A 4,960-nucleotide genomic window follows, 5' to 3' on the forward strand; every position below is an offset into this window, starting at 1 on the left:
GGAAGCTAAAGTCTAAATGGAGGGGTCCCTTTGAAATTGTGGGTGTGACACCTTTTGGTGCATTAGACTTGAAGAACAAAAACAATAAAGTATTTCGAGTCAATGGTCACCGGGTGAAGCACTACTTGGGAAAAGTTGGCGATAGACACGTCACAGTGGTCATTCATTTCAATTGATGGTATTCTGCGTCGTGTCGTGATGTTAAATCAGGCGCTTCTTGGGAGGCAACCCATGTTTCTTTTCCTTTTTCTTTAATAGTTAGGTGTTATTTTTGTTCTAACTTGATTTGAAGTGTTCTACAGGGCTGAGTGTGACTTACAGGAATTGTGGACAAAAATTTGGCTAAGTGTTGCAATAATTATGGACCGCAGTTGATTTGTGCGGTCCGAACCTTTATGGTTGCTGCAACAAAAGTACAACACGGCCGCACAATTATCTTGCGGACCACACAAATAAAAAGTGGAAAATGTCAACTCTGTCAAGTTTAGTTTGTCAGAGAAAAGTTCGATGTGCAACCACAAAAGGAAATCTATGGCCGCAACATGAAATCTGTGGCTGCACACAAAATTGTGTGTATCGCAAGACGAGATGCTGAACTAATGTCACCAGACAATAGTTCGATCTAGGGAAAGAGGCGACACATCTAAATAGAGGGGTGAACCTTCTCGGGGACAAGGCAAAATATCATTACCTCTTTCCTAACAAAAGGAAATCGGAAAAAAGACAACACCCGTGAGACAAAGAGGTGCAGACCTCTTCAAGACGAGCTCATATGCCCCGTATAGGGACGTATCAGAGGGCAACTCAGCCTCTGTTCAGGAACAGCCAGCAGTACAGGCAAGACCACCAGGGATATTCTAACTCAAGGACAAGTCGGCCTCATCTCACAACACTTCCGAGGGATCGGAAAGTGCTAGTCAAGTTTCTGAGCCTTCGGCTACACCAGTCCTGTGACACAAGATACAACTATTCAGGACATCCCTGATGATGGCAGAGGGGGAGATGCTGCAGTTGTTGGCCTTGAAAGAACAAAGAAGAAAGAGGTCTGGGAGAACCGATTTGTCAGCCTGGAAGCTTTCACTAGCTTCCGCACATGGTGGCCAGTGAGGTCTCTAACCCTTGAGAGACAGTTCTTACTGACAGATTTGGAGAGGTATAACTCGCCGTGCCGAGACAATTTAGATAACGCAAATGGTGGATGTGGTTTACTCAGAGCGTAGTGGATGCCAAGAAGTATCTTGTCCAGGAATTCTACACCAATGTGGCGCATATCAAAAAGGGGATAAAGGTGACAAAAGTGTGTAACCTCAAGGTGCAATTTGAACAGCACACACTCAACACATACTTGGGCTTTGATGATGTCAAGTTGAAAGAATACTTGGAAAAGTGTGCACTGGGAGATGCAGTCCATCCTTGGTTAGTGGAGATTCTAACAGCACCAAGACCACCACCACCATGGATCACCACTGGGGTTCCTATCCATCGGAGCACACTAATTCGAGGCAAAAGGGTAGCAATCCTTTTTCTATAGCAGACTGGACCCAAGTCAAAATGAGACTCACCTGCCAATTCCTTGGGCAGTCTTAGTTGCTTCTATTATTGTCGGGTACCCTATCAATGTGGGTGTCGTGCTGTCGGTCAATATCTCAGTGATCTACTAGCAAGTTGACTCGTCATACCCATATCCCAACACCATTATAGAGTATCTTACGGATGCGAGGGTAGAGCCAAGGGATTTTGATACAAAGGTGAAGCCAAAGAAGCCTTTATCTTGGTACTCACTTATGTATACGAACAACCCGAAAAGGAAAGTTCATCCTTCTACCACCACAAGCTAGTCTGATGAGCCAACCATGGTAGCTGTTGCAACAGATGATGTTCCATCTACGTCAGCCGAGCCTTCCTCCAGTGCCGCAGCCATGCATCCATCATCATCCACAGCTTCCACTACAGTTCTTGCCACATCTTCCACTTCGACTTTGAAGTCAGTGCTCATTCCTACTGACCACTCTCTGCACTGCGAGTCTCCATACATTGATGAGCCTCAACAACTGGATGTATACAGCCACTGCAAAGATGTCTGACTTATCCAGTACTATTGTAGTACAGTTTTTTATTCATGCACCTCAGATTCCCCTGACCGTGGAAGAGACATTGAAGAAGATCCTAGAAAACTAGAACACTATTATGGCTACATTGGTACATCATGGGTTAGTGATCGAAGAGCTAGGAAAGAAGTAAAGAAGATGAGGAAATCTCAAGCTAGCAAGAAGTCAGTGGACAAGCTCCGAAGAGAAGTGAAAAGAATTGCTACAGCCGGAGACCTGTCATTTGACATGTTACTTGACCTGCACCAGTCGACACCTGATTCCCCAGCCCCATCTGCAATGGTATCACCAACTGGCTAGTTTGATGAGCCAGACATTGCTGCCGACACTGATGAAGTAGTACGTCTGATGTTTGCCAATCCAGCCACACCTAGAGTTGAGGATGATGAGATCCAGTTGGTTGAGCTGGAGGGCAATGATATTGCTGGGGACACATAGATGTCCAAGGATCCATAGGGAGTTTTCTTCACTATTTTACCTCTTTTACTCTTATTTTATTAAGTATTGGCGACAATGCTTATCTTTATTCGGGGAGGGGGGTAGGGGAGAGTTTATTTGTTATATTTGATATATTCTGAGACGTTTGGCTTGTAATAACTTGATTTTGTTCTCTTTCTTTTCTTATTCATGTATAGATATTCTCTCTCTCTTTCTCTCACTATGTATATATCTTCTCGCTCTCTCTCATTATGTATATTCATTACACTTTCAATAGTTTTTGCTTTTTAGCTTCTTTATGTTTGTTTCCTTATTAGTTCGTGTTTGATTTAGTTGCTTCTTTTTATGTTTTAGTAGATAATAAGCCTTTAAATTTCTTAATGTCATGGTTCTTTCCAAAGGTAGTTGTTGTGTGAACCGGGTAACTCGTCCCAACGATGGATGGCGTGACAACCTTCTTAAGGGAATGAATCTATGTTGTGTTAGGTAATAATAGTAGTAGTAATGAATAAAAAGACCTAATAAATCATGATCGAAGAGTCAAACATTCTTAATTTGTCACCAACATACTTAACTACGTGCTTATGGTTAGAGACAAGGTTTTAAAAAGGAAATAGCTCTAGTTAGTGACTTTGTGACTCTTGGTGTTGACTTTGGTAATCATCGAGTGGTTTAATCGGACCATAGTGATCTTTAATCTTGAATGTGGTCATTGTGGGCCCTCGACTCTATCCTCTTTTACAATCTAGTTGCGTGAGGGGTGAGATGATTTGTTGCTAGTCCAAGTATCCGTGCGAAGGGTCTAGAACTTGCCCTGAATGTGTTTTAAGGCAAAATCTTAAGTTTGCTTGGCTTGAAAAGTGATTGTAGGTTTTCTTTGTCCCATTTGAGTTTTCTATTGCCAACCAATGTCGTTATCCCTAGTCAATCCCTTCGATCCTTTAGCCTTTCTCATTTGATAACCATGTTACAAGTTTTTACCTGTTGTATCGTGACCCTCTGTTGGCATCGGAGCTTTCCTTAACACTCCTATAAAACAAATGGATTAAAACATACGTTTGTGGGTAAGATGAGGAAGTTGAAAAAGGAATCAAGGCACAAAAAAAGAGAAAAGAAACGATCTCCATGATAAGAGAAGGTAAGAAAAGAAAAGAACAAAAAGAGAAATGCAAAAAGTAAATAAGTGAAAGGGTTGAATGGATTCAAAAAGAGGCAATGTTCCCAAGCAGTGAGAAATCAAAAAGGGGAGATAAAGAATGAAATAATCAAGAAAGAGTGATGTTAAGTCTCTCTAGCGCCCAATGAAAAGAAAGTGCCTCTCAGAATTGGCAAGTATGAGCCGAGAAAAGAAAGATGGAGTGCTAAAGGAAAGGTGTAATACAAAAGCCTTTATTACATCCTGAAAGAAGTCCTACTTGATTTCGAGTCGAGTGAGCTTATATTAGTGGTGATCTACATAAGGGGCAAGCCTATGGTACTTAGGGTCGTACTTGTAACATTCTATTGAGAGAGATGAGTGAACCTTTCACAAATCTTTGAATTGAGTTTTAATTTCTTAAGTGAGCTTGGAAAATGGTAAGTAAAGGAAGAAGAGTTTGGAGTCCACCATGGCTTACATGATAGAGCAAGAGTCCTTGATGAGTAAAGTCAATTCTTGAAGCTCAAATGTCACATTAGAACTATATGTGCATGAATGATTAACTTGTCGCCTTGTTGATAATGCATGAGTAATGTGGGTAACTGTTGGTCCAAACTAATGTGTGAATGGCTCACTTTTGACTCGCTAAAATGACCTTTACTTTTGGAGGTGGGACTAATTTATTTGCTTTAGGACAAGCAAAGACTTAAGTATGGGGGAGTTTATAAGTATTGATTTTGACTGCTTATTAGCACCTTTTAGCTTTTGTTCTAGTCTAAAAGTATTAAATTGTGTTCCCGAAACTAATAAAATTGTGCAAATTGCAGGAATGCTAGAAGCTTGGTCTCCCGAGATGAAATCCGACTAAAAAAGGAGAGTTCCGAAGTACAAGGCAATAAAGGGTGCAAAAGAACAAATGTGAGATCCGCTGAAGGAATCATGTGGCCGCAGAAGAAATTGCGGACCGCAAAATTCCATTTGCGGCCGCAAACCGAGAAGAAAAATCTAACATAAATTTCGTAATGCGCAGACCACACATGAATTGTGCGACCGCAGAACTGGGCTAAGAGTCAAAGATTAGAGAGTATGCAAAAGGACCAAGTCCAGGAGCCTCTGTGAAGGGCGGACTACACAATAATTGTGCGGCCGCAGAAGATTGCCTCATGGTCGCAGTCCAAAAATGTGCGACCGCAGAAGATTGCCTCATCACCGCAGTCCAAAAATATGCGGCCGCAGAACTCACCTTCCTGTCAACTAAAGAAATCTTCAGGCCACA

The sequence above is a fragment of the Nicotiana tabacum genome, chromosome 7 (assembly GCF_000715075.1).
Source record: "Nicotiana tabacum cultivar K326 chromosome 7, ASM71507v2, whole genome shotgun sequence".
Lineage (NCBI taxonomy): Eukaryota > Viridiplantae > Streptophyta > Magnoliopsida > Solanales > Solanaceae > Nicotiana > Nicotiana tabacum.